Source organism: Nomascus leucogenys, chromosome X (assembly GCF_006542625.1).
Source record: "Nomascus leucogenys isolate Asia chromosome X, Asia_NLE_v1, whole genome shotgun sequence".
NCBI lineage: Eukaryota > Metazoa > Chordata > Mammalia > Primates > Hylobatidae > Nomascus > Nomascus leucogenys.
Genome location: NC_044406.1, coordinates 80,692,001 through 80,711,424, shown reverse-complemented (window position 1 = coordinate 80,711,424; position 19,424 = coordinate 80,692,001). Strand labels below are relative to the sequence as shown.

General features: G+C 37.1%; 1 pseudogene; it reads right to left on the bottom strand.

Moving 5' to 3' along the window:
- Positions 1 to 8,946: 8,946 nt before the first annotated feature.
- On the bottom strand, positions 8,947 to 9,970 carry LOC115833217 (annotated as a pseudogene).
- Positions 9,971 to 19,424: the final 9,454 nt, after the last annotated feature.

Sequence of the window (19,424 nt, the reverse complement as noted above, 5' to 3'; positions counted from 1 at the left end):
TACACAAACTATTGAGGTAGAAAACTAACAAATTCTGCACTTAAATTTGACACTTGACCAACTGGATTTAGTAGATATCTGCAACATAATCCACTCATCAACCACAGAATATACATTCTCCTCATCTTAACACAGAACATATTCTAAGATTGACCACAGGCTTGACTATAAAGCAACTCAATAAATTCAAAAAAATAAAAATCATATCAAGAATGCTTTTAGACCACAGTGGAATAAGAATAGAAATCAATACCAATGAGCTCTTTCAAAACCACACAATTACATGGAAACTAAACTTGTTCCTCAATGACTTTTAAGTAAACAATGAAGTTATAGCAGAAATCAAAACATTCTTTAAAGTAAATGGTAACAGGCATCTAACATACCAAAATCTCTGGAATGCAACAAAGACAGTGTTAAGACCTAAAGCAAAGAGTATGTCTTGAGATCTAAGGCTCAGCTGTCACCTTGGAATTTTTCTCTATTACTGTTTAGGTAGGATTTCTTGTTTCCTGGATTCTGTGGCTTTCCCTTTTATTTTTTATTTTTTTCACTTGTTTTGGTGCAGCACATCTTCCAGTCATTCCCTAAGAAGGAACACACTGTGGAGGTACATTTTATGAGTCTTTGCATGTATAGTAATCTTTTCTTTGTCCTCTAACTTGATTGACAGCTCATTTGGATATAGAATCTTAAGTTGGAAATAATAGTCAATCAGAATTTTAAAGTCATTCTGCTGGCTTCCAAAATTGCTGCTGAGAAGTGTGATGCTCTAACCCATTATTTTCCTTTTTAAAATTCGAGTACCTCTTCCTTCTAATTGTTATGGGAAGTATTTCAGTCCTTCTTTTTATCACTCACCTTCTTGAATCTCATGGTACTCTTTGTTTTAGGTCTCCTCTCATCTATGCTGCAGAGCTCTCATGAGATCCTTCAATCTAGAACATGTTCTTGTGTTTTTCTGACAATTTTTTTTCTCTATATTTTTCTCCTTCTGGAAATCTTACTGGTAAAAGTTGAACCTCCTGGATTGATGAAGTATTTTATTTTTCTTTAATATTTTCTAGTACTTTGGGAGATTTCCTTAACCTTATCATCAAACTCTGCCATTACAATTTTTATTTTAACAACTGTCTTTTTCATTTACAAGAGTTCTTTGTGTCCTTCATTGGTTCTTTTAGCATCTTGTTTTTGACTTTCAGGTCCTCTCTAAAGATAATTGTTAGGCGATAATTTTTTTTTATTTTAATCTTTTTATTTCAACTGGTATTTGGGGAACAGGTGGTGTTTGGTTTCATGAATAAGTTCTTTAGTGTTGATTTCTGAGATTTTGGTGCACCCATCACTCGAGCAGTGTACACTGTACCCAATGTGTAGTCTTTTATCCCTTGCCACTCCCAACCCTTTCCCCGAGTCCCCAAAGCCCAATATATCATTATTATGCCTTTGAAGAGGCATTCAAAGCTTTCTGCATTGTCTAAGTTTGTCAGAAGAAGGCATTAGAGACACAAATGCCTAGAGGACTCAGAAAATTTATTTTCTTTCACATACATGTGTGCTTTCTTTCATGTCTCTTAAACATATTACAATCTTTATATACATTTTTATACTATGGCAAAAACATAATAACGTCTCAATTGACACTTGGCCTTAAAGTCACAGAGACAAAATAAAGAAGTTGCAAATTTGATTAATTAGATTAGATCAAGACGCCCAAGGGCTTTAGAAGTAAAGAATCTAGAAGAAAGAGAGACTCAAGAAAAGCCTTTGATATCAGAAAAAACCGGGGAAGAGTTTTTAATATGTAGATTGCAAATTCCAAAATTGAAATGGCACAATTGAAAATCAGGCTATTAATAATTCCAGAAAAATGAAAATGCCATAAAACAAAACAAATGTAATCACAGTCACTAATTGGTGCCACAACTAACAATGTATACAAAATAACAGTGTAAACACTAATTATTTTCACTTAAATAAAAGAGCACTTTTTTAAAAAAAAGAACTGAAATAATTTAAGGGGAAGTAATATTTAAAAAGATAATGGCTGAAAAATTTTCTAGAACTGATAAAGACGGGACTACAGGTCTAGAAACCACAGCACACCCAAGCATTTGGAAAGAAAGGGTATCTAAAAAGAAACAATAATTGTAACTACAACTTTTTTAAAACATTAACAGCTAGAATACAGTGAAATCATATCATCAAAGTTCTGAGAGAAAGTAACTCAATATAAATTACTGTACTGCTTTAAATTTTTAGTAATTGTGCCACATTATTTTTTCCTCCCTATATCCCGATAACCGTGTCCTTGTACACTCCCTTCCATATTGACTTTGGGGTTGGTTCTGTGATTTGATTTGACAGTTAGACTTTATCAAATCTGAGGCTTAAAAAGCACTTGATCATTGGGGCTTAGCCTCTTACTGTTGGAATCTCTACCTCTATCATGTGAAAAAGTCTGGGAGAGCTCACTAAAAGATAAAAACATATGGAGCAGAAACAAATAATCTCAAGCGAGATCCTCCTAGATCAGTTGTGGTAGACAAAATAATTCCCTCCCTAAACCATCCATGTCTTAATCCCTGGAATGTATAAATATGTTGCCTTACATAGCAAAAGTGACTTTAAATATATATGTGATTAAATTAAGGGCCTCAGGATGAGGCCATTGTCCTGCAATATCCCAGTGGTCCTAATGTCATCAAAAATATCCTTAAAAGAGTCAAATAAAAAGATGTGACAACAGAAACACAGAGAGAGAAAAAAATGGGAGAAAGATGCTAATATTGCTGGTTTTGGAGATGGAGGAAAGAAACCAAGGAATGTAAGTAATCCCTAGATGCTAGAAAATGTAAGGAGGTTCTTCCCTAGAGTCCCGAGAAACAGCACATCTCCACCAGCATGTTGATTTTAGCCCAGTAAGATTCATTTTGAACTTCTGAGCACCAGAGCTATAAGATAAAAATTTGGGTTGCTTTATGTTTTCACTTTTAAAAAAAATTTATCCATCATAACTGTACATATTTTTGTGAGTTTTTTTTTATTCTTAAAAAAATTTACGGCGGGGCGCAGTGGCTGACACCTGTAAAGCCAGCACTTTGGGAGGCTGAGGCGGGTGGATAATGAGGTCAGGGGATCGAGACCATCCTGGCTAACACGGTGAAACCCCGTTTCTACTAAAAATACAAAAAATTAGCCAGGCATGGTGGCAGGCGCCTGTAGTCCCAGCTACTCAGGAGGCTGAGGCAGGAGAATGGCCTGAACCCGGGAGGCGGAGCTTGCAGTGAGCCGAGATTGCGCCCCTGCACTCCAGCCTGGGTGACAGAATGAGACTCCATCTCAAAAAAAAAAAAATTATACATCATAACTGTACATATTTTTGTGGTACATGTGATAATTTGATATCTGTATACAATACCTAATAATTAAATCAGGGTAAGTGTGATATTCATCACTTCAAATATTTACCTTTTATTTGTGTCAGGAACACTACAATTCTTCTCTTCTAGCTATTTTGAAATATACAAGAAATTATTGTTAACTATAATTTTCTATTGTACTATCCAACAGTAGGACTTACTCCTAACTGTATTTTTGTACCCATTAACCAATTTCTCTTTATCACTTTCCTTTTCTTCACAGCCTCTGATAATCCCATTTACTCTCTGTCTTTATTGGATCCACTTTCCTAGTTTCTGCTTATTTATGAATGAGAATATGCAATATTCGTCTTTCTGTGCCTGACTTTTTTCACTTAACATAATGTCTTCATATTCCATCCATGTTGCTAAAAATGACAGGATTTTATTATTTTATTTAAAATTATTTTAATAAAATTCATTGTGTATACATATATATATATGTATACACAATAAGGAATATACAATTTCCTTATCCATTCATTCACTGATGGACACAGGTTGATTTCAGATCTTGGCTACTGTGAATACTGCTGCAAGAAAACATGAGAGTAAAGATATTTCTTTTATATACTTACTTTCTTTCCTTTGGATATATAATGCCTCGCAGTGAGTTTCATATGGTAGTTCTATTTTTAGTTTTTTTGAGGAACCTCAATATCGTTTTCCATAGTGGCTCTTCTACTTTACATTCCCACCAAAAGTGTAGGAGCATTCTGTTTTCTTCACATCTTTGCCAGCATTTGTAATTTTTTTTTTTTTATGATTCCATTGTAGGTGAGTCATTTCATTGTGGTTTTGATTTGCATTTTCCTGATGATTAATGTTGAGTATTTTTTCATATAGCTTAGCCATTTGCGTGTCTTTTTTGAGAAATATGTATTAATCTATTTTGTTTACTTTTTGTTTTTTTTTTTGAGAAGGAATTTCGCTCTGTCACCAGGCTGGAGTGCAGTGGCATAATTTCGGCTCACTGCAACGTCCTCCTCCTGGGTTCAAGCGATTCTCCTGCCTCAGTCTCCTGAGTAGCTGAGACTACAGGTATACACCACCACGGCTGGCTAATTTTTGTATTTTTAGTAGGGATGGGGTTTCACCATGTTGGCCAGGATGATCTTGATCTCTTGACCTCCTGATCCGCCTGCCTGGGCCTCCCAAAGTGCTGGGATTACATGCGTGAGCCACCGCGCCTGGCCTTTGTTTACTTTTTAAAGGGATTATTATTTTTGCTATTGAGTTTGAGTACCTTATATATTCTGGTTATTAATATCTTGTTGGATAGTTTGTTAACATGTAATCCCATTTTGCAGGTGATCTCTTCACCGTGTTAATTGCTTTTTGTTTTTTGTTTTGTGTGTGTGTGTGTGTTTGCATGTGTGTGTTTTTCTGTGTGAAAGCTTTTTATTTTGAGGTAATTACAACTGTCTATTTTTGCTTTTGTTTTCTGTTCTTTTGAGCTTTTACCCCAAAAATATTAGTTTCAAATTTTTACGCCTAGCATTTAAGTCTTTAGTCCATTTTGAGTTTACTAGTTTTATATGTCAAATGATGGGGATCTAGTTTTATTCTTTTGAAAGAGATACTCAGTTTTCCCAGGATCATTTTATTAAAAAGGCTATTCTTTATCCAATATATGTTCTTGGTGCAATGCTGAAAATGAGTTGGCTGTAAGTTCACGGATTATTTATGTGTTATCTATTCTGTTCCATTGTTCTGTGTCCGATTTGTATGACATGCTGTTTTGATTATGACAACTTTGTAGTACAGTTTGAAATCAGGCAGTGCAATACCTCCAGCATTGTTCCAGCATTGTTTTTTTTGTGCAGGATTTTTCTTTTTTCTTGTTTTTTTTTTTTTTTTTTTTTTTTTTTTTTTTTAGCAATTTGGGGTATTTTGTGGTGAAATTTGGGGTTTTTTTTTAATATTTTGTTTTAATTTTGTGGGTATATAGTAGGTGTATATATTTATAGGTACATGAGATGGTTTGATGCAAGCATGCAATATTAAATAATCACATCATGGAGAGCGATGTATCAATCAATTCATTTTCCCTTTATGCTACAAATAATCCAATTACCTTCTTTTAGTTATTTTAAGATGAAAAATATTATCAACTCTAGTCACCCTGTTGTGCTATAAAATGCTAGACCTTGTTTATACTTTAATTTTTTTTGTGCCCATAAACCTTTGCCACCTTTCCCCAACTCCTCACTACACTTTCCCACCTCTAGTAACCATCCTTCTACTCTCTTTCTCCATGAGTTCAATTGTTTTGACTTTTAGATCTTACAAATAAGTGAAAACATATATTTGTTTTTCTGTACCTGGCTTATTTCACTTAACATAATGATCTCCATTTCTATCCATGTTGTAAGTGGCGGGATCTCATTATCTTTTACAGCTGAATAGTACTCTATTGTGTATATGCGCCACATTTTCTTTACCTATTCATTTGTTGATGGACACTTAGGTTGCTTCCAAATCTTAGCTACTGTGAACAGTGCTGCAACAAACATGAGAGTGCAGATATCTCTTCAATATACTTTTTATTTCTTTTTCAGATTGTTCACTGTTGGCATATAGAAATGCTACTGATTTTTGTACATTGATTTTGTATCTTACAAATTTACTGAACATATCAGTTCTAATCATTTTCTTCTGTAGTCTTTAGGATTTTCCAAATATAAGATCATATCATCTGCAAACAAGGTACATTTGACTTCTTCCTTTCCAGATTGGATGCTTTTTATTTTTTTCCCTTGTCTGAATACTCTAGCTAGGGCTTCAGTACTGTGTTGAATGGCACTGGCAAAAGTGGTCATCCTTATCATGTTCCAGATCTTATAGGAAAGACTCAGTTTTTCCTCATTCATTATGACACTAGCTATGGGTCTGTCATATATGGCTTATATTATGTTGAGGTGTGTTCCTTTAATAACCAGTTTTTGAAGGTTTTTTTTTCATCATAAAGGGATGTTGAATTTTATCAAATGCTTTTTCAGCATATATTGAAAGGATCATATGGTTTTATCCTTCATTATGTTGACATGATGTATCACATTGATTGACTTGCATATGTTGAGTCATTCTTGCATCCTAGGGATAAATCCCACTTGGTCATGATGAGTGATCTTTCTGAAGTATTGTTGAATTTGGTTTGTGAGTATTTTTTTGAGGATTTTTGCATCACTATTCATCAGAGTTATTGGCCTGTAGTTTTCTTTTTTGAATGTGTCTTTCTCTGGTTTTGGGCAATACTGACCTCATATAATGAGTTGAGAAGTATTTCCTCCTCCTCTATATTCTGGAATAGTTTGAGTGGGATTGGTATTAGTTCTTATTTAAATGTTTGGTAGAATACAGCAGTGAAGTCATAGGGTCCTGGGCTTTTCTTTACTGGAAGACTTTTTATTATGGCTTTGATCTTGTTACTTGTTAGTCTGTTCAGGTTTTGGATTTCTTCTTATTTTGATTGTGGTATGTGTCTAGGAGTTTATCCATTTCAAGATTTTCCAATCCATAGATACATAGTTGCTATAGGAGACACTAACGTTTCTTTTAATTACTGTAATGTCAGTGGTAATGTCTACTTTTATATGTCTGAGTTTATTTGGATCATCTCTGTTTTACTCTTAGTCTGCTTAAAAGTTTGTCAATTTTGTTTTACAATAAACCATTTTTAAGTTTCATGTTTCACTATCTCTTGTATTGTTTTCTTCATGTCAATTTTCTTTATTTCTGTTCTGATTTTTATTTTTTCTTTTCATCAGCTAATTTTGGGTTTGGTTTGCTGTTGCTTTTCCAGTTCTTTAAGATGCATCATTAGATTGTTTATTTGAAGTTTTTCCTCTTTTTTGTTGTAGGCACTTGTAGCTATTCAATGCCCTTTTATTGCATTTGCCATATACCATAGGTTTCTGTATGGTTTTTTCCATTATCATTTGTTTCAATTATTTCAATTTTTTTCTTAATATTTTATTGACCCACTTGTCATTCACAAGCATGTATTTGTATAGTTTCAAAAATTCCTCTTGTTTTTAATTTCTAGTTTTATTTTACTGTGGTAAGAGAAGATGGCTGATGCAATTTGAATTTTTTTGAGTGTTTTAAGACTTGTTTTGTGACCTAACAGGTGGTCTATACTGTACCTAAGATAGGTCCATGTGCTGAGGAAGAGAATGTGTATTCTGCAGCCATTAGATGAAATGTTCTGTAAATACATACTATATCCATTTGTTCTATAGTGCAGATTAAGTCTGATGCTTCTTTTTTGCCTGGAAGATTTGTTCAATGCTGAAAGTGTGATGTTGAAGTCTCCAGCTATTGTGTTATTCAGACTTCTGTCTCTCTTTAAGCTCTGATGATTTTTTTTTTATTTGAGGTTTAGCATCAGTCTTTAATGCTGTCGCACTGCATTGACAAGTCACACACTTTGGTCTCATGTTGGCAGTGGCAACTTACAATGAGTCTAAAGGTCTGAGCACCAGACTGGCCTCCAGGGAAGAGACATTTGTTCCAACTCCCCTTCCCTCCCCAGAATTTCTTCAGAATTCCATTATGGCCCTATAAAGAGAGTGGTGGCTGCTGGGGACAGGTTTTGAGTGTACACCAACTATACATGGAATTATAAAAACATATTTACAAACGTTCCACAGTGCTCCTGTAATCAGAAGCAAATACCCTTTTATCAAAAGGGATTGTATCTAGGGCTGTGCAAAATTCAAAAGGATCAGATCGTTTTGCAAGAGTCCGTAGTCCATGACACAAAAAATTACCTGGGCCACTGCTAAGCCCCAGGTGTGCCAAGATTGCCTTACAGAAATGGAAAGAGTGCGACCCACAAAGTGAGGACATTCAGCTTCACTGGAGCCAGAGGTCAGGAGAGCCCCTTGCTGGGGCCAGGCTCCCAGATCCTCAAGGGAGTGGTGGCTGCACTTGCTGGAGTCACTCACTGGAGGCTGGCTCCCTTGGTCCTGCTGGAACAAGAGGTATTGCTTGTGGGTGCCAACCAGGCAGTTCTGCAGGAATAGTTTAGGTTCTCAATTTGAGATGACCAAAGAGAAGACAGAATTCTCCAGGAGAAGAGCAAGACATGGGAGACAAATACAGAATAAACCACAAACTGATCACACAACAGAAACAGAGGAGTGTACAAGGTCTGGGAACCAAGATAGCAGGTCGACATTATCTACTAGCCAGAAGCAAAGGGACACAGAGGGATGAAGTCCAGCTGCTGGTCTGCCTGTCACCCCTGGACAGGGACTGGAGGTGGATGTGGGCCCATCCCGGGAGGGCTGCAGGACCCAGTGGGGCAGACTGGAATGCCTTTTCCTGCTGTTCCCACCACCTGATGCCCTATAGCTCGAAAAACCACTGAAGTCTAGTGTACAACTTTGAAAGATTGTAATATATGCTCTGGAAAACATTCAGCAGTACAAAAGCCCTCACTGGGCCCTCCCACCCTCTCATGGTCCACAACTGGCAGAAAGGTCCAGAAATCCTTGAGCTCTGCAAAGGTCTCTGGTCAGTCCTTGGGGAGCTCAGGTAGCCATATTGGAAGAACCTGGGGAATCCTTTCGGGGAAGATCACTTCAAACTCAATAATGAGGTCCCCACGTTTCTCGGGCATTTTGGGGAGGAGGAGGCCTTCTCCAGGAACTTTTCGCCGCATACCAGGCCTGATGACATCTTTGAATACGACCGGTATCGTCCTGCCATCCAGAGTGGTGACGTTCACTGTGCAGCCACACAGAGCCTCCCGGAGGCTGATCCTGGCAGGATAAATGACATCAGAGCCATCTCTCTTAAAGATATTGTGTGGCTTGTCCTTTAAAACAAAGACGATATCAGCTGGAATGTTGTTGGAGGTCTTGTCTCCTTCCTTGGGGAAGGTGATTTTGGTCCCTTCTTTCCACCCCTTCTTCACTTCGATGGTCAAGATTTTGTCTTCGTTTCGAATGCTCTTTCCGTTGGGGTTTAGCTGCTTGTGGGAGATTTTCATCTTCTTGGTATAGCCTCTGTAGATCTCTTCAAGGGAGACTCGAAGGTCGTGGGTGATTGGGGGGATCTTGCTTCTTTCGGGCGGGCTCTTGGGCAGAGTGGGAGTGGCCAAAGTTCACGTTGATGAAGCCACCCATCCCCATAGGGAAGCCAGAGAATGGGTCATCAATGTCCATGCCTTCCTTCCTGTTCCGCTGCCCAAAAAAGGTGTCAAAGGGATTTCTGCCACCGAAGAACTCAGCAAACATGGCATGAGGGTCTCCCTGGAATGTGTAGCTGAAAGAGGTACCATTGGCACCACCACCGCTACCGTCACTGGGGCCACTGCCCTTTAGGCCTTCCTCTCTGTAGTGGTTGAAGATCTCGCACTTGTCCGGGTCGCTGAGCACGTCGTAGGCCTCGGGGATCTCCTTGAACTTCTCCCCAGTGCCGGGCTCCTTGTTCTTGTCTCGGTAGTAGCACAGTGCCTGGCGGCAGTAGGCCTGCTTGATCTCCTTGTCTGACTCACCGTGGGCAAGGCCCAGCGTCTGGTAGTAGTCTTTGCCCATGGCCCCTGCCTGCGGCCCACCGACCTGCTGTCACCATCCCCCGGCGGATATTTTTTAATTCTATCTGGTTGCTTCAGTGTTGGGACTATATTTATTTAAATTTGTTATATCCTCTTGCTGAATTGAACCCTTTATCATTATATAGTGACTTTGTCTCTTCTTATTGTTTTTGTCTTAAAATTTATTTTGTCTGATATAAATATAGCGACTTCTGCTATATTTTGGTTTCCATTGGCATGAAATATTTTTCCATCCCTATGTTTTTAGGATATATATGTCTTTATAGGTGAAGTGTGTTTCTTATAGGCAGCAGCTCAATGGGTCATTTTTTTTTCATTCATTCAGGCAGTCTATGCCTTTTGATTGGTGATTTTAGTACATTTTTATTTTTATCTATTTTATTATATATTTATTTATGTATTTATTTTGAGAGGGAGTCTCGCTCTGTTGCTCAGACTGGAGTGCAGTGGCACGATCTCGGCTCACTGCAAGCTCCGCCTCCCGGGTTCACGCCATTCTCCTGCCTCAGCCTCCTGAGTAGCTGGGACTACAGGCGCCCGCCACCATGCCCAACTAATTTTTTGTATTTTTAGTAGAGACCGGGTTTCACCGTGTTAGCCAGGATGGTCTCAATCTCCTGACCTCGTGATCCGCCCGCCTCAGCCTCTCAAAGTGCTGGGATTACAGGCGTGAGCCACTGCGCCCGGCTGAGTTTAGTACATTAATATTCAATGTTACTATTGATAAGTAAGGACGTACTCGTGCCATTTGTTGTTGTTGTTTGTTTGCTCTAAGGTTGCTTTGTGGTCTTTCTCCTCCTCTCCTCTCCTCCCCCTCCCCCCTTCCCTTTCCCCCTCCCTCGCCTTCTCCCTCTCCCTCCCTTCCTCTCTCCCTCTCTCTCTTTCTTTCTTTCATATTTTCCATTAGTGAAGGTGGTTTTCTCTTGTAATATGTTTTAGTTTCTTGCTTTTAATTTTTTGTGCATACATTGTGTGTTTTTTAGTTTGAAGTTACCATGAGGCTTGCAAATATTATATTATAACCTATTATTTTAAGCTGGCAACAACATAACACTATAACATAAACAAAGAAACAAGCCAAAAGAATACCGATAAAGATAAAAATTCTACGTCTTTGTTCCTCCTCTTTTATGTTTTGTTGTTTTGATTTATATCTTCTTGTACTATGTCTTGAAAAGTTGTAGTTATTATTTTGATTGGTTTATTATTTAGTCTTTGTACTTAGGACAAGAGAGTTTACTCACCAGAGTTACAGTGTTACAATATTATGTGTTTTTTGTGTGTGTACTTAACTATTACCAGTGAGTTTTGTACCTTCAGGTGATTATTTTTTGCTCATTATCATCCTTTTCTTTCTGATTGAGGTACTCCCTTTATCATTTCTTCTAGGACAGGTTTGGTATTGATTAAATCCCTTAGCTTTTGTTTGTCTAGGAAAGTCTTTGTTTTCCTTTTATGTTTGAAGGATATTTTTGCCACATATACTATTCTAGGGTGAAAGTTTTTTTTTGTTTTTTTTTTTTTTTTTTTACTTCAGCACATTAAAGATGGCATGCTACTCTCTTCTGGACCCTAAGGTTTCTACTAAAAAGTCTGCTGCCTGTCATATTGGAGCTCCACTGTATGTAATATGTTTCTTTTCTCTTGCTGCTTCTAGGATCATTTTTTTTTTTTTAAATTCTTGATATTTGAGAATTTGATTAGTAAATGCCTGGGGATAGTCTTCATGGGTTAAACCTGTCTGGTGTTTTATAACCTTCTTGTATTTGGATGTTGATTTTTTTCTAGGTTTGGGAATGTCTCTGTTATCATCTTTTAAAGTAAACTTTTGAATTCTATATCTTTCTCTACCTTCTCTTAATGGCTAAATAACTCTTAGATTTGCCCTTCAGAGGTTATTTTCTAGATCGTATAGGAATGCTTCATTGTATTTTATTCTTTTGTCTCCTCTGAGTGCATTTTCAAATAGCTCTTAAAGTTCACTAATTCTTTCTTCTGCTTGATCGAGTCCACTATTAAAAGGCTCTGATATGTTCTCCATTATGACAGTTGAATTTTTCAGCTCCAGAATTTCTGGTTGATTCTTTTTAATTATCCCGAAGTTTTGTTAAGTTTATCTGATAGAATTCTAAATTCTTTCTCTGTGTCGTGTTGAATCTCTTTCAGTTTTCTCAACACAGTTATTTTGAATTATCTGAAATGTCACATACCTCCTTCTTCAAGATTGGTGTCTTATTTATTTCATTTGGTGTGGTCATGTTTTCCTGGATAGTGTTGATGTAAGCTCTTTGGTGTCTGGGTGCTGCAGAGTTAGGTATTTATTTTAGTCTTCACTGTCTGGGCTTGTTTGTACCTGTCCTTTTTGGAAAGGCTTTCCAGATATTTGAAAGAACTTGGGTGATGTGATCTAAGCTTTACCTGCTTTAGAGGGAAACCCAAGCTCAGGAACTCTATGGTTCTTGCAGACTCTTGGAGATACCACCTCGCTAGTCTTAGACTAGATCTGGAAAGGTTCTCTGGATTACCAGGCAAAGGTTCTTGTTCTCTTCACTTGTCCACCGAACAAAGTCTCTCTCTCTCTGTTCTAAGTGACATAAAGCTGGCGATGGAGTGACATCTGGCACACCTGTGGTCAACACCACTATGACTACACTGTTCAGACCTGAAGCCAGCACAATACTGAGTCTCACTCAAGGCTTGTTGTAACTCCTCCCTGACTACTGCATATATTTGTTCAAGGACCTGGGCACCTACAATGAGCAGATGGCAAAGCAAGCCAGGCCTCTCTTTTTTCCTTCAGGGCAACAAGTTATCCCAGGCCCTGAGTGGGTCCAGGTGGCAGCTGGGAGTCAGAAACTACTAGATTCAAAAGCTTTAGAAATCCACCGGTGTTCTATTTTACTGCAGCTGAAGTGACACTCAAGCCACAAAATGCCTAGCCACCCCCACTACAGGCAATGGAGAATACTGTCAGACTACCACTGATGTTCCCTTAAATCTCAAGCGCTATTAAGTCATCTTGTGGTAAATGCTGCCTGGCATAGAACTTACTCTTTTGGGACAGTGGGCTCCCCTGTGGCTCAGGGCAGGTGCAGATACGCTGCTCAAGTATCAAATCCTGGAATCAGGGCCTCAAGTGCTCACTTGGTGCTCTACCCTCCTGTGGCCATGCTGGTACCTAAGGTGCAAGACAAAGTCTCCTTTACTTTTCCCTCTGCTTGAGCAGAAGGAGTTTTGCCTTGTAGCCACCACAGCTGGTAATGTGCTGAGTCTCACCTTAAGCCAGCAGGTTTTAGAGCTCACTCAAGGTAATCAAGGTAGTACTGGAGTATCCCTGCCGGTTATTCAAGGCCCAAGGGCTTTTTATTTACCAGTTGATGAATGCTGCCAGGACTCTTTCCCTTAAAGTCAACACATTTTTCTTTTATTTCACAGTGTATCTAGAAAAGTCATCCAGGAGCTAGTGCCTGGAATGGGGTCCCCCGAACCCCTGCTGGTGCCCTATCGTGCTGGGGCTGAGCTAGTATCTGAGATGCAAGACAAAGTCCTCCCCACTCTTCCTTCTCCTCACCTGAAGCAAAAGGAAGAGGCCTCTTTTGGACCCATGAGCTGTACAACCTGGGGTTAGGAGAGGGATGATGCCAGCACTCCCTTAGCTGGCCCAGCTGGGCTGAAGTCTCAGTAAGTCACCTGCTCTCCTAGTCCACTGTCTCTCGGCCCAGTTCAGCACTAGGAATCACCTAAGAGTGGCAGTCCTTATGGCCTAGATTGCCTTTCAAGTTTTCTTACAGACCCAGAGTAGTTTAGCCCTTGATGGCGAGGTTTGAAGGAACTCACCTTCCAACTGCTGGTATTAGTGATTCCCTTCTGGCTTGGGCTGCTTTAAATGCTCCCTTCATGGACAGACATCAGCTGAGTTTGATCAGACTTTCCTTTGTGCTGTAACAGGCCAGCACTAATTTCAGTGCCTTGCAATTGCCATGCCCTTCCTTCCCTAGTGCCCAGAGATGCTCTTCTTACCACCACATTGCTGCTGTTGGGGGTGGTGAAGGGGTGGCATCGGGATGCAGAACTTTTTTTTCTACCTCTTCAGTGCCTCTTTCAGTGATATGAAAATAAAACCAGGTACTGTGAGAAGTCACCTGATTTGGTGTTTTTATGAAGGTGTTTTTTTCTGTGTAGATAGTTCTTAAATTGGTCATTGTAGTGGAGATGATCAGTGGAGCCTTCTATTCTGTCATCTTGCTCTGCCTCTTTCTCCTTGGGTTATTTTAAATCACTGTTTGCTAATTTGTTACAGCAGCAATAAGAAATAAAATCCTAAAGGTCTCTCAGCCAGAAATGTCAGAAGACACTAGTCAATATGTGAAGACATTTCTGGTTGTTACAATTTTGGGAGTTATATGGCATGTAATAGAGAGAGGCTGTGAATATCGTAAACATTTTACAATTCATAGGAAAGTCCCACAAAACATAAAAGTATACAACTCAAAATGTCAAAAGTTCTGAGATTTACAATTCCTATCCTAGGCTAACATGCCCAAGCTAATCCACAAACTGAGCACAGCCACATGATTAACCTCAGATGAGATCAGCAAAAGAACCATCTCACTAAACATAACTCAAGTTGATGATTCATATTATGATCATCTGATAAAATATATGATGCTGTTTTGTGATATAAAAGTAGATAACTGATACATATACCCAGCAAATCAATACATTTAAAATAATGGTAGAATAAGTATATTTTCAGACAAAGAAAAAAGGTAAGATAGTGTACTAAATCATCTTTTTAAGGGTTAACAGCTGATGTTAGACGAATAATTTGAGATGCAGAGTAGTGATGAAATACAATGATAAACAAGTGTGTAAATTCAAACAATTTTTTTGAGACAGCATCTCACTCTGTTGCACAGGTTGTGCACCACCACACCCAGCTTTTTTTTTTTTTTTTTTTTTTTTTTGTATTGTTAGTAGAGACGGGGTTTCACAATGTTGACCAGGTTGGTCTCAAACACCTGACCTCAAGTGATCCACCCACATTGGCCTCCCAACGTACTGGGATTACAGGCATGAGCCACTGTGCCCAGCCTCAAACTAATTTTTTAATTAATAAAAATAATTTGTAATGCATGATGTTAGAGAAAAAAATAAAATGGGAGACAAAAGTGGTATATGAATCAGGATGCAAAATGTTTTGGATTAAAGTGTTCTAAGTTCTTTATACTATTTTGAAGGTGAGGCAAGATCAATTTACTTTTTTTATATCTGTGTTGTTTTGCTTGTTTTCATGTTTTCTGCATTTTTTAGGTTGATCGAGATTTGTGATTGTGCAATTATGTAATTACTGATACATTTATTTTGGTAAAAATTCAACGGAAATTACTTAAATAATGAAGAAGGTAAATTCCAAATAAGTGGAAAATATGGGAAAAGAACAAAAGTAGACAAAAACTAAATTGATAAAAAGCCAAGCATATAGGAAATGCAGAACAAATACAAATAAAATTAGAATGGCGGAAATAAGCTTCATAATAATAATGACCATTGCAATAAAATATAGGTAGATTACATTCACCAAGTAAGTAAGAGATAATCAGACAGCATTGTAAAGACTATAGCTATAAAGGTCTTTACAAGAGACAATTCTTAAGTATAAAGATGCAGATGGGTTACAAGTTAAAGCATGAAATAGGTATACTAAGAAAATACTAATTAAAAGAAAGCTAACATCAGACAAAATCATTATTAAGAACAGAGTTGCAAATAATGATAAAATTTTAATTACCAAAATATAACAATTCTAAGCTTCTTATAATGGTTAATTTTATGTATCAACTTGTTTGAACCATTGTGCCCAGTTATTTGGTCAAATATATCTCTGCATGTCTCCAGGAAGATAACTTTGGATGAGATTAACATTTAAATTGGTGGACTTTTAGTAAACAAAATTGTTCTCCCTAATATGGGTGGACCTAATCTAATCAGTTAAACTGGAGAGAACAAAAGACTAACCTCCCCTGAGCAAGAGAAAATTCTGCCAAGACAGGACCTTTGGACTTGAACACCAATATAAGATTTTCTCTGGCTCTCCAGCCTGATGGCTTTCAGACTGGAGCTGCAACATTGGCTTCTCCCTGGATCTCCAGCCAGCAACCCCTCATGCAGATTTTGGTTTTGCCAACCACGGTAATCACATGAGCCAATTTCTTAAAATAAATCTGTCTCTCTTTCTATCTCTCTCTTCATTTATATGTGTGCATGTAGACACATACATACACACAGAAATACATTCTATTAGCTCTGTTTCTCTAGATAATTTGATATACTTATTCACCTAGTATGTTCTCAAAATATATCAAGCCATAATTGATATGTTGATAGGAAAAAATTGAAATAACATGCCACAATAGTTGGAGACTAATTCTACATTATCAGTAGATCAAGTTATCTAAAAGGCTGTGTATGTAGAGAAAATTATATAAACATATTTAACAATTATAATATAATTACTTTATGTAGCATTCTGTACCAAAATATTAGAGAAGATACATTATCCTCAAACATACAAGGAAGACAATTTAAAAAATTCACATTTTAGATTATGATGTAAACAAATTTCAACCAAAAAATCATAAATAACATATTTGCTACCACACTACAATTAAGAGATAATCAATTAAGCACATTCCCTTAAAAGTCATGTGTACAGAAATTTTAAAACACACAATAATTTGTTGGTCAAAAAATTAGTCATAATGAAATTTTAAAACTATGGAGAAAAGAAAGATAATAAAAATATTACTTATAAAACTTTTCAAGATGCAGCAGCAAAATGTTACTTTTAGCAACATTTATAATCTTAATGATAAGTATTAAAAAATAACAAACACTAAAATATATACCTAACTTCAGAAGTTTGAAAATAATAAGAAAATAAATGTAAAGAAAGTAGAATAAAAGAGAAAATAATGAGAATATCAAGAATCTATCACACAGAAAATAAATGCTTCATAGAATAAGAATCCACAAAGTCAAGAGTTAGTACTTTTAAAAGTTTAATAATATGGAAAACACTGGTCAAACTGATGAAGAAAAATAAGAGAAAGGGCATATCAAAAAGTGTTAGGAACATAAAAAGGCACGTAAGTACAAATAGAGCAGATATTTAGAGTAAGAAATTGTGATATATTTTCAGCAATAAATTGAAAATTCAGTCAACTGAGATATACTTCTCTTAAAATGTCGTATATAAAACTGACTGAAAATAAAACATAGAAAGTTTGAATTATCGTGCACCTACTAGAGAAACTGAGCAAAAATGAAATTCTACCTCAAATGGTTTTACTTGAATATTCAAATAATGTTTTAAGAAAAAGGTTACTTTATTCAGTAATATTAATGTAGACTATTTTAGACTAATTCTTCCAGTGTTAATAACTAGAGAAGCATTACCCAATGTAGACAACATATACTTAATAGTGTCACAGAGTTACCAAGTTTTCCAAGGATTTCAAGACCAAGATCTCACAGGAAAGGGAAGCACACTGAAGTCAGCCCAATATTCTGTAGCAATTTGTCCCCAATACATTTTCCATTTCATAATTGACAGGAGGCTAAGAGGCTAAGAACAAGTTGAGAGAAAAAAAAAGAGAAAGCTACAAGCAAAGGGTTGGGAAGCCAAATATAGCTCTTAGCAATCTCACAGAGTTGGAGAGAAAAAAATACTGCAGTTAAGGCTGAGAAAATAGGATGAATCTTGGTAATAAGATTGCTACAATCAGCAAATAAAAGTCCAGCATGCCTCGATAAATTTGAACTTCAGCTAAATAGCAATTATTTTTTAGTGTAAGCATGTACCATGCAATACTTAGGACATACTTTAACTTGAAATTATTTAATGTTTATCTGACTTCCATATTTAATTGGCTCTCCTGCATTTTATCTGGTAACTCAACTTGATCAACATACCAGATAATCAGTTTGAAAGTTTTAAGAGCCTATACATCAGAAATGAGGACAAACCAAAAATATACCAGCCCTAACAGACTATGAAATCAGGACAAGAAAAAAAAATAATAACAAAAAAAAAATAAAGAATTGAAATAAAGCTTATTAGTCACAAACACATTTCTGTGTATGTTCAAAATAAAAATAATCAAATTATTGAGTGAATGAGTATTAAGGTCAGTGGATGCAGATTAACTGATCAAAAATGATTTTTAATAAGCAACAAATCTTCAAAATGTACAATTTTCAATGTGACCAAAAAACATAAAATTCCAAGGATGACATATAAGAAGAAGATGTACACTAACATTTTAAACACAATGCAGAGAGAAATTTAAAAGTTATACATAAATGAGGAAATATACTGTGTTCAAGGAATGGAAAATTCAGTATCTTTCTCAAATTAACAAATAGATTCAATATGATACCAATCAAAATTCTAATGCTTTTTAGTGGAAATTGAAAAACGGATTCTTAACCTAATATTGAAATTCAAAGCACCAGAAATAGCTAAGTAAATCTAGAGACAGAGAAGAAGGAAAGAAGGAAGGGGACAACCACAAAAAAAAAAAAAAAAAAAAAAATCAAAAGTTGGCAAACCTATGCTATGACATATTAAGACTAGTTATGGCCAGGCACGGTGGCTCATGCCTGTAATCCCAGCACTTTGGGAGGCCGAGGTGGGCGGATCATGAGGTCAGGAATTTGAGCCCATGGCCAACATGGTGAAACCCCATCTCTACTAAAAATACAAAAATTAGCTGGGCATGGTGGCAGGCGCCTGTAATCCCAGCTACTCAGGAGGCTGAGGCAGAGGAGAATCACTTGAAATCGGAAGGTGGAGGTTGCAGTGAGCCAAGATTGCGCCGCTGCACTCCAGCCTGGGTGAAAGAACAAAACTGTCTCGGGAGGAAAAAAATAAAAAAGAGTAGTTATAAAACTGACACATATAACATTGTAACAAGGACAGACAAATAGACCAATAGTAAATTGTTGAGTCCAGAAACAACTCCACATATTGTGGATATTTAAATCTATGACAAATGTATTACTATGGAACCATAGAGAAAAGATGATCTCTTTGGAGCATGACTTCAGCAAGATGTTGGGCTAGGAAGCTCCAGGACTTAACTTTCCCATGGAAGCATCAAGAGAACAATATGTAGGCCAAAATAGTTTTTTAAGAATGCCAGAAACCAGTTGATATAGTTTAGATATTTCTCCCCACCCAAATCTCATGTTGAAGTGTAATCTCCAATGTTGAGAGTGGGGCCTGGTGGGAGGTGTTTTGGTCATGGGGGTGGATCTCTCATGGCTTGGTGCTGTCCTGACAATAGTCAGTGAGTTCTCATGATCTCTATTTGTTTAAAAGTATATGGTACCACCCGCCTCTCTCTCTTGCTTCTACTCTTGCATGTAAT